This window comes from Pan paniscus, chromosome 4 (genome assembly GCF_029289425.2).
Source record: "Pan paniscus chromosome 4, NHGRI_mPanPan1-v2.0_pri, whole genome shotgun sequence".
Lineage (NCBI taxonomy): Eukaryota > Metazoa > Chordata > Mammalia > Primates > Hominidae > Pan > Pan paniscus.
In genome coordinates, this window is record NC_073253.2 from 30,894,157 (window position 1) to 30,911,510 (window position 17,354).

General features: G+C 33.1%; 1 long non-coding RNA gene across 2 annotated transcripts in view; it reads right to left on the minus strand.

Moving 5' to 3' along the window:
* Positions 1-17,354, minus strand: part of LOC106634763 (uncharacterized) — a 223,351-nt gene that overhangs the window by 200,995 nt on the left and 5,002 nt on the right. For both annotated transcript variants that reach the window (XR_008625353.2, XR_008625351.2), the window contains exons 3-4: positions 7,434-7,501; positions 5,199-5,385 (exon numbers count right to left, since the gene is read on the minus strand). This is a non-coding gene — a long non-coding RNA (uncharacterized LOC106634763). The remainder of the gene's footprint in view (positions 1-5,198; positions 5,386-7,433; positions 7,502-17,354) is intronic.

Consider the following 17,354-nt stretch of genomic DNA (forward strand, 5'->3'; position numbering starts at 1 on the left):
CTATATATTACCAGGTGTGAAAATATCTTTTGTGAGCATAAAGGCCATGAATTCACATGATTTGAATACATATTTAGGTCAAGTTAAACAATTGTTTTAATGCACACATTTCAAACTAAAATGGTTTTCAAGCCCAGAGATTGCATTATCAGTTAAAACATTGGTATCCAGTTATTTATCTTTTGGAAAAAGCTGGTATAAAATTAAGTCAGGGGACTCAATGAAGGAAAGCTCTATGAGGTCAGGAAGCTGGCTGTTTTGTTGTTGTCATTCATTTTTGTTATCTTTTAAAAAAATCACCGTATCCTCAGCACCAAGACACCAGACACATAGGATGAATTGAATTGATATAATAAATACAGGAAGCTTTTTTGTTTTTTTGTTGTGACACATATAGTATATACTGATTTGGTATAATAAATATAGTAGACTTTTTTGTTTATTGTAAGATTTTCAGTTGTTTTGCTTTGGTTTATTTTTATGTTTGTTGTTTGTTAGCTTGAAATTTCATCTGAAGGTTGAACATACTTGTTATAAACATGAGGACACTGAACCCCAGAGAACTTATATTAATCATCCAGGTTTAAACATTTCAAGCACTACAACAATTTGATCTAAGCTCTCAGTATGTTATCTTACAGGGAAGTTATGTGTCCTGAATTTCCTTTCAAAATCCACTCCTGACTTCACTCCTCTTCATGTAATAATAATATGTTTTATAAGCAATATATGCAAAGATTTTAATAAATATCAATTTAAATATTATTGTTTTTATTATTTTACTATTTTAAACCATTATTTTAATTGACAGAATTTTTCTGGAAATAATACAGTTAATTAAATAAGTATGCATCACAATTCTGTTTTATTACATTTTCCTTCTCTAAATCCTGTCATTATCTATGGAGCATTTCTTATATTTATTCAGTATCCAACTGCTAAATACACGTGCATGCATATATGTGCTCAACACAGAAAGATAAACGTAAAGACTTGCATTGGATTTATTGGGCTTGCCACTAATTTAAGAAATTAGTTAAAGCTAACCTAATTAGCTAAAACTAAGAAATTAACAAACCTAAGAAATTAGTTAAAATATTATAATTGCTTTAATTGATTTAATTTTAAAATGTAATGGTTATTTTAATTTTAACACAATATCAGGTTAATGTCTACAAAAATCATGGTTTTAAAGATCATTGCACAGTCAAACTTAAAGCTATTTATTTTCTTGTACTAAATCAATAGCTGATTTTTAAAATACACGTTAAACAGTATTATCTTTTAACATTGCAAATTACTTTTAATATCATAGTAAAGAGGATTTCAAAGTTCTTGTAATCTAAGAATCACTTTTAATACTATATTTTGTCATTTTTCCCTAAAATAAATTGAATAAGGGAATTTTTCATATTTTAGGGAAATGATGGAGCAGGTTTAAATATACCAATCTTTTCATGAAGAGCTGCGTGCCAAAGAATTCACCATTTCCTTGGCAGCGTTAAAAAGTTCTGAATATTTGAGTGTTCTTCATTTTACAGGCTGAAATCTGTTTCCTGGTAACTTCTACTCAGTATTTCCCATCTAAGCACTTCCTAGAATGATCTATTCACAATGGAACCCACAGCTTTTTTCATCCCATTAAGTACTTCCCTTTCTATGCTAAAAGGGTACTCTTGGTGCTAAGGGGTTATTCTGGTGGTTTTTGAAAACCCTGATGATGGAACCTCATTATGATTTATTGGACTGTTGAAAATGCCTTTTGCTTTCAGCATTGTACTTTTAAGGTCTCTCTGAGGTTGTGTTCCATTTCCTTGATTCTAATGGGATATACAACCCTGAGGTGGTGGTTGGAGCCTGAGAGATACTACCTAAGTTATATAATAAACTTTTACTGATCAAAATGAGATCTTAAAATAGCTTAATCTCAAGAAATAGTATAAATAAGTCTCCCCAGATATTAATAATGATTAATCGCCTCTATAAGTAGAATATTACTATTAATTTATGTGTAGTTTTAAATAACGACAGTGAAACATACATTGTAGATCAACCGTCTTGAAGCAAATAGAAATTAAGCTAATTTAAATGATTAGGAAACCTGGCCGGGCATGGTGGCTTACACCTGTAAATCCCAGCACTTTGGAAGGCCGAGTTGGGTAGATGACTTGAGGTCAGGAGTTCAAGACCAGCCTGGCCAACATGGTGAAACCTTATCTCTACCAAAGATGCAAAAATTAGCCAGGCATGGTAGTGAGTGCCTGTAGTCCCAGCTACTTGGGAGGCTGAGGCAACAGAATCACTTGAACTGGGGAGGCGGAGGTTGTGGTGAGCCACGATTGTACCACCACACTCCAGCCTGGGTGACAGAGCGAGATTCTGTCTCAGAAAAAAAAAAAAAAGAAAAAAGAAAAAGATTCTGAAGCCTAATAAAAGAAATGCCCACATACATTATCTTCTAGAGTGAAAAGATGAAATGCACACTCTGGAAATTTAGACAAAACATGGTTGAAAGAATGTCTATGTTATCTCCCTTCCCATTGTAATAAAAAGTCAGATTTTCTTAAATAAAATAAAAGAGGCGACTAAATACAGTAAATGGAGAATTAAGAATCAGTTTCTTGTATCTTAGACAAAATTTAAGGGCCATCTAAAAAAGAATGCTGAAGGCAATTAGCTTATTAGTATTCTTAAGCTGACAGGTTGATCAGTTTTAGTCCTGTGCAAGATTGTCTGGTAAGACTGGAAATTGGCCAATCTGCTTTAAACCTGGTATATACGAGGTTCTCTTCATACATGTAATCTCCAAAACATAAAGGTTTCACAATATTTTTATGGAGATATTATTTAAATATTTAAAACATGAGGAAAGTGAGGCTCAGAGAGCTTAACTAATGTGTCCAAAGTTACATAGTTAATAAACTGTGAGAAAAGTAGTTTACTTGACTCAAAGGCTGTATCTATTATTTGACAGCACAAGCCAAATCATTGTTTCTCCAGACCCACAGGGAGGAAAATCCAAGGAGTACTGAGCTCATCTGTGGTTGCTTTAGCAGTGTAGCTTAACAACAAAAGCAAAGACTGTGAGTCAGGCAATCTGGTCTTGAATTTTCCCTCAATGAGCTGCAGAACTTCAGGTGAGTCATTTTGCATCATGGTTTCCAGCTTGTCATATTTATAAAATGTAAGATTAAAACTAGATGATCTTTAGGACATTCCAGATTTGACATTCTGTGATTCCCTCATGCACCTCTTTAAGTTATGTTTTCCTTTTAAATCAAAAGTTATTTGGATTTAGATAGTTGTATTCATTTTGTATGTCAGTTATTATAAATATTTGGAAACATGGTAGATTTTATTCCACAAGATACTGGCAATATCTTCCAATAAACCTTTCAAAGTCTTATTTTGCTTTCTTCAAGTGCTATATTTCAAAATGAGTGATGTGTGTTCAAGGGTCTTTTGAGACTAGCACTGTAATTCTCTTCTCACTCGGAACTGCAAGGTTCTTTGGCTCATGTATATTCCGGACGCACTATAGCTATGCTCCATTTTATACTTTTTATGTAATTCAGTGGCTTGGTAATTGGGAAAAAAGCTGGCATTTAGTTAAAACTAACTATAATGTAAAATCTGAAAAAAAACAAGGGGAGAGTTGTACACATACAATGTATATGTAAATATATGTGTACACACATACATACACAAGCCTACACACACAGGTCACTTTTTTTTTCTTTTTCTAACTGATGTGTCATATTTTGCATATATTTTAAAGAAATAAACCTAAATTACTCAAACTATGCTAACACCCATTTATTTTTTACGTCACTGAAATTGTCTTTTACTTTGAAATGGAAAATCAAGAAAATTTCATTTCCCTCTATTATTAATTTTAAAATTACACTTTTTTATTTCGCAAAATAGAAAATGTAACTAAGCAAAAACAAAAATTGCCTCTAGCCCCACAATATAGACATAATCAATTTTAAAATATCTTAGTAAACAACCTTCCAAACTTTCTCTAAGAATTCATACATGTAAATATGATCATATTACATATGCTTTTTTTAAACTTTTTTTTGTGCAATAGTTTATTTTATAAAAACTCATTATAATATTTGCTTGTAATCCCAGCACTTTGGAGGCCAAGATGGTCAGATCTCCTGAGGACAGGAGTTCAAGACCAGCATGGCCAACATGGTGAGACCCCATCTCTACTGAAAAAATACAAAAATTACCCAGGCATGGTGGTGCATGCCTGTAATTCCAGTTACTCTGGAGACTGAGGCAGGAGAATCGCTTGAACCTCGGAGGCAGAGGTTGCAGTGAGCCGAGATCATGCCACTGCACTTGAGCCCAAGTGACAGAGCAAGACTCTGTCTCAAAACAAACAGAAAAGCAAACAAAAAACTAATTATAATATTCAATGCTTCCAAAGTATTTCAGTATGCGGGTTATTCAATTAATTCTTTATTTTTCATCATTTAGTGGTTTTCCCATGTTGATATTAAACATATGCAATAAACATATATATTCATTTTTGCTTGACCAATTTTTCCCTTATGATGAATTTCAAGATATGACTGTGGGTAATATGTTGAAACAGTTATAAAAGTGTTGATATTTACTGTTAAATTTGCCTACTGATTTCTTTTAACACTTTACCTGTGTGCTTATTCCCCAACACTCCACCTAACATTGAAATTCTCTTTTTTAAACAACATTTAGATATGTTGGCCACCTTGTTAACATTCTATTCATATGTTCATACAAAACATACAAGTATGTGAACTATAGGTGTTAAAGATGAAGCCCCACAATCCCCTAACTGATAGTTATGTTGCTTCATAACATCATGCCTCCTGCTTGTAGATCATCTACAAACCATTTTGTTTTTTTAATTTTCCTTTCAGAAGTGGCAAACCCCACTTTCAGTGTGCTTGTTTTGGTGGAGCTGGTTAAATCCCCTATTTCAGCGGTATATATTTGACTCAGGCTTTAGCCATTTAGTGCATTCTGTTTTCCCATCAACAGAGCTTGGCTCAGAGACAGTCATGCTCCTCGATTTGAAGCATTGAATTGGGGCTTTTTTCAACTTGACTTTAAAAAGATATCATCTATATATACTAAAACCCAGAATGATAGGAGGCTGAAACTTCCATAGCCTTCTTTGCACCACAATGGGGCATGCTTACCTGGCCAGAGCCAAAACAGGGGCAGAGAGAACCAAGAGATGGAGAAAAGTCACTGCTTGTACCAATCTTTGGTCCTCTGAATCCAGCCATCGCTGAATCATGAAAGATCTCCATGTTCAATCACATAAACAATAATTTCCCATTTAGTTTTTGGAAACAACAATTTCCCAATTGAGTTTTTGGCTACCTGCAATTAAAGAGACCAATGCTAAATCATATATTTTAAATCAATTATTGGCATTTCAATAGCTTAGGCTTCACCAAATAGTTTCAGTAACAGATTTATTTCTGAGTCTTTCAGAATTTGTTTTTTTCTTCTTATTTTTCTATATACAGTCTATACCTACAACCATATTATAGACACACATATTATGTTATTCACTGCCCTATCACCTCTCTTATCTATGGGCACTAAAACATTTATATTTTATTCCAGGTAAAAACCTGTAAACAAGTAACAAAATGAAAACAAAACCTTCAATGTTAATTGTTGAAACACTTCTTATTAAATTATCTTAATTCTCTTTAAATATTGTAGTCCGTCCACTCCCACACAGACTATGAGCTTTTAAAGGGCAGGTTGTAATTCCTATAATTCTTTGCCTTTTCCTTAGAGTCTTGCCTTTTAACAAAACAGGAACTCAATAAAAGATGTGCTGATGGATTGGAAACAAGAAGTAAATGACAAAGGAGCAACAAAAGAGGACCTTTTCGTAGTATAGCTGATGGCTGTAAGAGCCCACAAATCCATATTAAAGATAAGATAAATTGAACAGCAAAACTCTGCAGGCTACCTTGGATACAATATCCCAAAGATTAGTAAAATGATGTTTCTAAACAACCACACATAACATAAACCATACAACAGAGAGAGATAATCAGCACTATACTAGCCCAATTCTATTTGAGATATGTTATTTTTTTCTCTATTAATTTCAAAAGTGTATTGCTTTTCTTTATCTTTGAAAACAAACAAAATTCTTTTTCTAGAAGCCTTAATGTATACTTTACATTAAAATAAAGAAATGAGTAATTCACACAAATAATTAGTGTAATATGGTATTTTCCATTTAAAAAAGAGTTCCATTTATACACTCGACACATACTTTAGGTCTTGTGGAGATGAAGCCTATATTACAAGCACAGAGGGATTTTCACAATATAGCAGGCGAGCCTCAGATTATCATCTGCTTCATCACGATTTAGCTCAAAAAAGTAGAAAACCTGTGGACTTATCAAGACATACAGAAATGCTGTATGAGTGATGCTGGAGTCAAATAACTGGTATAAAAATGAGCCTTGAATTACAGGAGGTTTATAAGAATAAAAATGGGTTTCTATTATATGGAATCTTTATATTGTTTTGTGACATACATGCTGATCATTATATCCTTTATTGCCTTTTAAGTAAAATTGTTATATAATTTTATAGCATAAAAAAGATACACGTATAAAATTTTAAATGAAAAAAATTTAAAATTCAATCTTAAAATACTCATTGTAATATTCCTTAGAAATAATCTTTCCTAACATTTTGATTACAACTTTCTGTGAAATTATGTAAAAAACAAATATTACAATAAAAATGGGCATGGAATGTAAATAGATAATTCAGGTTGGACACAATGGCTTATGCCTGTAATCCCAGCACTTTGGGAGGCCAGGGTGGGCAGAGAGCTTGAGCCCAGGAGTTCATGACGAGACTGGGCAACATGGTGAAATCTCTTCTCTATAAAAAAAAACAAACACAAAAATTAGCCAGGTATGGTGGTGCATGCCAGTACTCCCATCTACTCGGGAAGCTGAGGTGGGAAAATCACTTGAGCCTAGGAGGTTGAGTCTGCAGTGAGCCATGATGGCACCACTGCTCTCCAGCCTGGGAGGAGTGAAACTGTCTCAAAAAAAAAAAAATTTCATTTAAGATGAAAGTTATTGTCAAAAAGCAAAAGAAAAAAAAGAAGGTGTAACCTCACTAGTAGTCGAGATAACACAGTTACAATAATGAGGTTTTTATGACTATCAGGTTTGCATAATTCAAAAAACTTTGCTAATATTTAGTATTGGGGAAAACATGTACTGTGGTACACTACTCGTAAAAATTTAACTTGGTCCTAACTTTACAGAAAATCTAAGAATATCTAGTAGAATTTTACACGTGTCTGCTTTTTGCCCAGTAACCTCTCAACTAGGAAACATTACAGAAAAAGTTGCTGGAGTTTATACAGGTATACTTACTAGTCTGTTTGTTACAGCATTGTCTATGACAGGAAGATCATCAACAACAACAAAAAACTGCAGATGACCTAAAAAGCAATAAATAAGGGGTTAGATGCTTATGTTTGTAGTTGTTATACGAAGGAATGTTGCATACTCATCTCAAATGACACCAAAAAATGTAATGAACCACGAATATATCTATGATACATTGCTTAGTGTATAATGAGAAAGAGAGACGAGGATGAAGGTAGGAAGGGAGGGATAAACAAAAGTGGTAAGATATACATATTCATGTGCTATGCTCGGAGGCATTCAGGAACATTACCAAAAGTTATACTCTAATCTGCAAACAGTCATTAAAAACCAGCGGTAGATTATAGGTGATTTTATATGATATTTAAAAAAGCTAAGTTAAACATCAGCATTTGCCTAATATCTTAAAAATTATTTCAAACCATCATGTTATGAGGATTATAAAATAATTTCTATTGAATTGGTTATGATTATTTATCCTTTTTAATGTTGGACATTAGCCTATTTCCAATATTTGATGTAATAAATAACATGAGAAATAGTTTATGTGATATAATCAATATTCTAGAATAATCGCCCACGTAACTAAAATTTTAATCATACATGAAACTATTTCAAGCAGTCTCCTTAGTATAAATTCTTAGAAATTGGTTCACTAGGTCAAAGCTTATATTATTTTTATCCTTCTTGATATATATTGTCAAATTGTTTCTTAGAAAGGTGGAGGCAATCAATAGTCTCACTGGTGGTGTATGAGAGTCAGATATCACTGGGAAATATTCTTTCTGCTTTGAAGTTTACCTTTTAATTCATGATTTTCTGACATACAGAAGTTTTGTGTTCATTTTACGTAGACAGAGAAATTAGTCACTAACTTATCTTATTATTTTCATTTTTAAAATGTTCTTATCCAAATTAGCTTAAAATATTGACATAAGTTTTTCTATTTCGTGCTATTTGATAGTAAGGATAATAGGCTTGTTGATCAATTTTTAATTTATTTTAGTCAATTATTGAAAGTTCTTTTTATGTAAAAAATACAATTACTATAAGTATATATACTTTATTTAATTTGTAGATGTATTGAATTATACCTGCACATTAAAAATTGAGAAATTATAAGTTAAATTTTGGGTTTCAAAAAACAAATCTGACCACGCTGCTTCCATAATCCTACAAGACAACAATTTGTCTACCTAACCAGGTAGCTTGCTGTTCCCTTTAAAGTGGGTGTGCATTTTCCAATTTGCCACCATCCATTATTATAGTCTACTAGGTCCACTTCTCTGCTGTATGTGGCTTGCCTGAGCACAGTAGGCATTTAGTGAGCATTTTCGTTTTAAATAATAGATAACACAGACGTTCACAGAGAAGGCTTAAAAGGATTGATCTGGGGTCTGGTTTCCTTATGATACTCTGTTGTCCCAGTTGTGTAAAGCTAAATAGATTCCCATATTTTTTTAGTTTAAGTGGATGTGCAGTCCTGGGAGACCAGGATTTTCGGTATACATATGGAGAATAAGGTTGTATGCAGGTGAATTTACTGAAGACTAGGAAATTACTGAAATGCTTGGGCTGCACAATAACACCACTGAAGAAAAATATTATCTTAGCATTTCGCAGACCTTGAATTTAGTGGCTTAAAACAAACAACTTTGTACAATTCCTGAGACATAGTATATGGTAAATGTATATTTTTGTAATGCATGAAAGAGTAGGTGAATGATTGAATGTCTCATGATAAGGTTTTATTACTAGTGAGTTGGAGATTAACTGAGAGTAAGGATCAAACTGCCTGAGAAAACTTAAATAGAGCTGAACATACAAAGAGGAAAACAGTGTAAGATGACAGGAGCTGGCGGTGCTTATCATGGGTTTAACTTCACAGGTAAGACAAAATTCACTGTCAAACTGACCAAAGAGAATCACTGATCAGGAGATTTAGTTGATAAAAATATTATCAGGTGATGTTCCCAGTAGAAACATAGGATATAATATTTAGACACTTACGTCATTCTAATATTGTGAGGTAGCTCAAGTCAAAGTGAAAACAGCTCCCTACTCATCATCTTGTCTATCTTTTCTTAAATGAAAGAAGCAAACTTTACTTGACACATAGACAAAGTTCAATAAAACAAATTGTACTAGACAGCCATCACTCCTGCTTGCAGAAATTCTTGAGATTTATTTCATAGAATGTTTAATAATAACAACACAGAATAATAAATAAAATCTTACATTTTCAGAAGGCAAGTAAAAATCAGACAATACTCACAACCTCACAACATCCCTTTTTGTTTTTGAGATGGAGTCTCGGTTTGTGCCCCAGGCTGGAGTGCAGTGGTGCAATCTTAGCTCACTGCAAGCTCCACCTTCCAGGCTCACGCCATTTTCCTGCCTCAGCCTCCTGAGTAGCTGGGACTACAGGCACCCTCCACCACGCCCAGGTAATTTTTTGTATTTTTAGTTGAGACGGGGTTTCACTGTGTTAGCCAGGGTGGTCTCGATCTCCTGACCTCGTGATCTGCCCGCCTTGGCCTCCCAAAGACAATTTCCCATTTTTTAAAGTTCTCTGCTGGTTGTAGAAGTGCCAGGGAGACTGAGGTCTCTACTTGTAATACTTTATCCAGGTGTTTGGCTTCCTGGTGGCTGCTGTGTTCCACTTCCAGCCTTTTCTAGGACCATGCCATCCATTCTTCCCAGCTTTCCAACCTCTTCCATTCCAAGTGTGTACTCTGAGCTCCAGTTAGCAGTTATCCATCTAGATATCCTTAGCCTAAGTGAGAAACACTTCTCGCTCTCTTTCCTGGGAAGACATTGCTGCATTTTATACCATCTACCTTTCTTTTCTACTTTGCCTATTTTTAAAGAGACAAAAATCAATCAGGCAACTAACCTTTTTGTTAGACCTTTTTAATCACAAAATTGTTTAAATGGTTCAGTATTCTTTTTTAGAAACATACACAAAAAGATACAATATAGTATATATTTCTTTGCAGCTCAGTACTTAGGAGAGTCCTGCTGGAGACAGACATAAGCCTGCACATGATATGTTTCCATATGTTTTTGCACACTTCTGAACTGTAGCCTGGAAACAACACCACAGAAGTCCACACCACTGAGAGTTACTTAGATTTGTTTCAGAAGTGCAACTAATAAAGTATACTTTATTAGAATTATAAATAAAATACTTTATTAGTTGCAACATTATGCAACTAATTGTAAAAGTAGTTGTTGTCACATTATACAACTAACAAAACAAAGTAAAATATAGATAAGGGAAAAGCAAAGGAGCCCACATTATTTGCATATATAATTATTTGCAAGAAAAAAAAGCAAGGACTCAGAAAATTTGGTAGAACTAAAGAACCTTGAATGGGGGTGATGCTATGATTTCAATGTTTGTCCACTCCAAAACTCATTTTGAAACTTAATCCCCAACGTGTCAGTATTGAAAGGTGGAGCCTTTAAGAGGTGATTGGGTCCTGATGGCTCTGCCCTCATGAAAGGATTAATCCACTCATGGATTAATGGGTTATCATGAGAATGGGACTGGTGACTTTATAAGAAGGGGGAGAGAGACCTGAGCTAACACACAGCCCCCTCATCATGTGATACTCTAGGCAGCTTCGGAACTCTGTTGAAATTCCCCACCAGCAAGAAGGCTCTCACCATGCATGGCCCCTTAACTTTGGAGTACTTAGCCTCTATAACCGTAAAAAAGAAATTCTTTTTACTCATAAATTTCAGGTATTCTGTTCTGAGCAACAGAAAACAGAGTAAGACAAGTGACAAATTCTTTAATACAACAAAGAGTCACTTAGAAACATAATGGCAAAAAATGATATAATTCATAACAGAAACAAAAGAATATAATATTTTGAACAAACATAATGTAAAGCATTTAAGACAGAGAGAGTAAGAAAGAGACATCTGCAAAATTTCATTAAAGGACATTCAAGAAGCTAATAGGCAGAGACACATATTTAAGAACAAATAAAATAGTTCTATAAAGATAGAAGCTATTTTCAAATTGACCTGCATAATTGAAGCAAACCCAAGTTTCAATGGGATATATTTTAATGAAAAAAAAAGGCATCTAAGTTTATCAAGTACAATATATACTAGAAATTCATAAAAGTCAAACTGTGAGGTCTTGGTACCAGAAAACACAAAAGAGAAAATGGAATTGTATGCAAGGGATCATGTTTGTATGAAAAGTAATATTTGAAAAAGGTGACATTTTAAGTCAGTAGATTTATTAAATATTTGGCCAGGGAAAATTAATTTGATATGTCTTGAAGAAAGAAAAAATATAAGAAAAATAACTAATAATAAAAAATTCAAAATAAAATAGAAATTACATTAGAATATTTGGAGCTTACAAAACATTTTATGGAGTGGTTATTTTTACATATATATATATACAAAGGAATTATGATGGCTTCTGATTTTATTTTTACCCCATGCTATAGGCTAAATGGAAGGCTTAGCCACTGTCAGAAAATTACCTTAAATTTATGAACTCATTTACCAAGAACTGAACGGGCTTAGAAATTAGAAAGCAACAATACTCTAGTCTTTACCCTAAGCTGTCTGCGAGTTGGTGCTTATTGCTCCTGTGGGAAGAAATCCTTAGCCAAAAGTCTCAGTGACTGCCAGGAACAGTGATTTAGGGTCTATGCCATCCATTTCCTCCATAAGACTGTGTTTTAGGACAAAGGTGCCATTTGAGACCCAAAAAAGGATATCTGTTTCAAAGCATTAAAAGGATTTTACAGAACTAATTAGAAGCAAAGGGCTGTCTGTCTTCCTTATTAAAAATGCAAGTTATTCAGAGAATTCATAAGAGTATTCTTCTACATTTGAAAAAACTGAAATTAAGTATTAAAGAGCTAAAAGAAATATAATAATTAAAACTAAGTTCAGTAGAATGTAAAACAGATAAAACAATAAAACATTTTGCTGTGGCTAAAAAATATAAAAGGTAAAAGGCCTAGAAGCTCCTTTTAATTAAAGTAAACTGGCTAAAAGTTGTGGATCAATAGTCTCTGCATTTAGTTATCAAAACCATGGCTTTTCTTTTTCTTTTTCTTTTTTATTTCACAATGGAGACTCACTTTGTCACCCAGTCTGGAGGGCTATGGTGCGATCTCAGCTCACTGCAACCTCCACCTTCCAGGTTCAAGCAATTCTCCTGCCTCAGCCTCCTGAGTAGCTGAGATTACAGGTGTCTGCCACGGTGCCTGGCTAATTTTTTGTAGTTTTAGTAGAGACAGGGTTTCACTGTGTTAGGATGGTGTCGATCTCATGACCTCGTGATCTGCCGGCCTCGGCCTCCCAAAGTGCTGTGATAACAGGTGTGAGCCACTGCGCCCAGCCAACCAGGGCTTTTCTAAGGGGAAGACTTCCTGTATTTTCAATCATTGCTTAAGATCCCTAGGCAGCGTCTTAGACAGAACTGAGTCACCACCTCAGGGCATAGCCAGAGTGACACATTATTTAGTAGAGGAAAGGAAAATGTTAAAATAATACAAGGGTATTTTCAGCTGATGCTGAGTCAGATAGTTACAGGAAAAACTGCAAAAGTTTCCACCACTTACCCTAAATGCTATTATATCTCCTACTTATGAATAGAAAGACTAGAGGCCAGGTGTGGTAGCTCAGGCCTACAATCCCAGCACTTTTGGGAGGCTGAGGCAGGAGGAATGCTTGAGGCCGAGTTTGAGACCCCATCTCTACAAAAAAAAAAAAAAGGACTAGAAAATAGTTCATATATTAAATTCAATGTGGGATTTATTTTTAAAAGTAGACGAATGCAATTAAAAATTTTTTTAGCAGGGTCATCTATCTTCCATTTTGACGCCTTTTTAATTTATTCATCTCCACTATGAATGTTGAAGGGATTGGCCAGATTTATCAATTAAATATCATGCTTTTAAATTGACTTGTAGTATGTAGTTTCAATTTTATGTCTGATTATGTTTTGGAAAACATTCAAGAATGCATGCCTCATAATAAAAGATTAAATAATAATTCAGTTAAAGAATTTTTTTCAATTTTATTTGTTGATGACTGAGTGAAGGCTCTCAATTCAATTGGCTTTTACTATACAGTTTACAACCTGTCACATCAAAATGTACAGTTTTAAATATCTCAAGTCACAAATTGCTTTTCAAATCAAGTTGCATCCATATAAATGTTCTTGAGAAAAAAATTATTATGTGAATCAAACTAAAATCTCTGAATTTTAAAAATTAAGACAGGCAATTGTGCAATTTTGCATCATTGTCTGTTTTACATATGCTTTATAATTTTGTTTTTGAAACTAGAAGTTTACTAGAATTAAAGTCCCAGGATCATTAAGTAAATCAAGAAAGGAAAGATGTCCTTGTGTTTTCAAAAGGTTATACCTGGTTTGAATTCTTACTTTTGTTTGAATCATCTCAAAAGCAAAAGATTAAGTTATTATAATTTTCTTTTTTAATAATATCATCATCATGCATAAATGTAGGTTTTTGAGACGGACCAAAACAAAAATAAGAATTCAAACCAGGTGGTTCTTTCTATACAATGTTTTGAAAACATAATGAGATCATGCCTTTCTTAATTTATTTAATGTTTCTGGGACCTTAGCTTCGTATTGAAATCATGATATTTTCTTAATTTTTCCAATTTTAATATTAGCATTATGGTTTTTGAAGAAATGTATATATTTAAAATCTCTAATAAATTATTTTATATTATATTAATATAGTGATAAATTTAAGACAAATTACAATTGTGCTATGAGACATGCATGGGTATTTTGTCTTATTTTAAGGAAATATATTAATTACTATATATTTTAGGGAGAATGTACTACTAGGCCCATTTTATCTACAGACAGAAAGAACAGAATCTGTATCAATATAAAACACATAAAATTAAATGATATTCTCCAATGGCTGAGAAACAAGTTATATTTTAAATTGCGGTTGCCCAAAATAACATATATTAAAATATATTCCATTTCCGTTTTATTTTTTAAATAAAACAGTGATTGTGAAAACAAATAATTTTTTATTGACAGATTTTTCTCTTTAAGTTGTAGCCCATGTTGGAACAAAGAAACCCAAGAGGATCTTCTCTATTCATAATCCTTGACATTTATTTATAGATGGTGTACACATTATTTCTTTAGATTTCCTTTAGTTTCATATTTGGTCCAATTACTATGCTTGATGTATCAGGTATCTTTTATATCTTAAATAAATAAATCTCTGACTCAATTTTCAGCAATGTGATAAATGGAGGAAAAGAGAAGAATATGGCAATGAAAACTAGATAAAAGGGGAAATAGTCTAAGACGGTCCTTTGGCCTATTATAATACGTTTTTCCCTAGATAACCACATAACTCCTGCTATGGTGGGTGTGGAAGATTTTATCATCCCTTTCTTTTAAATCAAAAGACAATGAGTTCCAATTTTCTGTCAAATGCAACGTCAAAGCTTAAGACATCCAATTCTACCAATTCTTGATAAGCCTCTTTTTATTTACTGTAGAGAAAAGATAATTTCCCTCCTTTATCCTATCCTGCATATTCATGGGCACTTATTTCCTTCCTACACTGATGTTAATGTCTTACTCTTTTTTTTTTTTTTTTTCTGAGCAAATGCTGGTATAGAGAAAATGGCTGTAGTGCATGCACTGGAAATGGGAGACAAGAGTCCTTGTGCTGTGCCTTGGAGGTCATTAGAGTGGTCCCATTAGAGTGCAAAATAGTCCAAGTGTGTCCATTTATTTAAAATCTATTACATAATACCAGTTATAACAATTTGATGGAAAAAATAAGCATGAAAATTCGAAGAGGAGGTAAGGAGGTAAAACTAAAGTTCTTTTCAGATGTGATGATTTTATGTCTAGAAAACCCAAAATAATAAATGAAAAAGCTAATGTAAATTATAAAAGACAATTTACAATTTATAAAGTAACTGGGTTTAACATTAGTGCACACATATAGACACACATACACACACACACACAGACACACACAAAGACAGCCTTCCTATAAATGTAGAAGAGCCAGTTACAAAATATAATGAAGAAATTTGCATTTAGGTAGGCACATAAAAATATAAAATATCTAAGTAGAAACCTAACAAGAGAAACACAGAAGAAAATTGGATATATACATAGGTATACTAATACTATAAATATATTTATTATGTTTTTTTCAACTAGACAAGCTCACTCTAAAGTTCATGTAGGAAAAAAATAAATGTACATTAGTCAGGGAGTATTTTTTAAAAAAAGAAGTAAATGATGTTTACCCTAGTAGTTATTAAAAAAAAAATTAAAACAACAATTAGGCATGTAGTACTGGCACACAAATAGATAACCCAATGGGACAGTCTATAAAAGCAAGCAGTAGAGCCAAATATATAGTGACTAAGTGAGTGAGTTGGCATGTCATATTAATTTGAAATATATGGATTTATTCAATATATGGTTTTGTTATTACTGGTAGTTTTTGAGAGAACAAGTAAGATAGTAACAAATACTATCTCTCAAATTTTAATTTGGTAAGAATTGTAAAAACACACATGAAATATTCATAAAACTACTATAAGACACTGTAAGATATGTTTATAAATTCAGAATACTGAAAGCCTATCTTAGCAAATATCAAAACCTAGAAATCTTAAAGCAAAGGTGGATAAATTTCATCACCCAAATATAAAATATTTTAGCAATTTTAGCACAATAAAATCAAACAAATAGGTGTAAACTAGGTTAAAGGACAAGAACCAGCTGGATAAATTTTTTGACATTAATGTGACCCCAAATGGATGAATTTCCTTATACAGATCTCCTACCAATCAATAAAAAGGTTAGCAAATCAGTAGAAATAAAAGCAAAATACATGAAATGCCAGTTCACATAAAGAAAATAATTATTTTTAAATATGCGAAAAGTTGCTCAAACTCAGTAAAAATAATAGGTGTTCAAAACCATGAGATACCATTTTTTTGTCTTTCAAAGATTGTTAAGAATCATATCAGCCACAGTAAAGAGAGACAAGCTGTCTGATACAGTACAGGTGGAAGGGTGAACTCGTAGATACCTTATGAATGGCAAATTGGTAATATCTATCACAATTTTATCTGAACATTCCCCCCACCAACAATGCTACTTCAATACATCTATTCTAATATGTTTATCTTGCACACATGTGCAAAATGTGTATTCATGTAATATTGCTTGCAATAGCAAAAGATTGGAAGCAACTTAAATGTCTATCAAAAAGGATTTACATATACAGATACTATGCAGTCCTTGATACAATTTCAAAACACAAAACGTTTGTGAAGAAAAGCAAGATCCATGATTGTATAATTTAGTAACTTTTGTAAAAAGTATGTGTGTACACATATACACACTATATATACACACATGTATGCACAAGTACATATAAACACACATATATAGGGGGGTGTGTTTGTGTATCTTTAGAAGGATACACAAGCATAGCTACTAGATATCAGCAGTAGGCCCTGAGGGAATAACCTTGTGTAAGAAGGGAATGTCATTAGGAGGAAAACTTTTATTTTCCTGCACACTCTTTTGTACCTTTGAACTTTTATTGTGTGTATATATTAATTATTCAAACATATTTCAGGAAGCTAAAAACCAAGTCACTGAAATGAGTTTGACTGGGAAACTGGAGGGAAAGAATTAGAAGCACCAGAAATTTCTCCTACCAGGGTCAAATTCTGAAAGCAAAGGTACACTCTTGCTTAATGACCCTACACATTTTCTGGAAAGAGCATCCATTAGGGAATCACGCAGCGAAATATTAGGAAGTAGGGATTTGGTATCAAATCTGTAGTCTTAAAAATTAATTTTCCTTAGTGTTCACAGTG